We start from the raw sequence: 373 nt of genomic DNA on the forward strand, positions 1-373 counted from the left end.
TTCTACATCAACACCATTGCCTCTCCTATGAAGCGTGAGTAGTTTACCACAGACCTACGGGTCCATAGCTAGTAGCTAGATGGCTTCTTCTCTCTCTTTGATTCTCAATACAAAATTCTCCTCGATCCTCTTGGAGATCTATTCGATGTAACTCTGAAAGGATCAAGAAGAGGTGTCTAGAGGGGGGGGGGGTGATTAGACACTAAGTGAGAAAAGTAGCAGTTTTTAATTTCCTTAAGTTTGAGTGGAGTTTTGGCACAAGTTTAACATTCACAATACATAACAAGCAAGCATGCGAAGAGTATATGAGCAGCGGAAAGTAAAGCATGCAACTTGCAAGAATGTAAAGGGATGGGATTGGAGTGTGCAAATG

The sequence above is a fragment of the Triticum aestivum genome, chromosome 7B (genome assembly GCF_018294505.1).
Source record: "Triticum aestivum cultivar Chinese Spring chromosome 7B, IWGSC CS RefSeq v2.1, whole genome shotgun sequence".
In the NCBI taxonomy this organism is placed as follows: Eukaryota; Viridiplantae; Streptophyta; class Magnoliopsida; order Poales; family Poaceae; genus Triticum; species Triticum aestivum.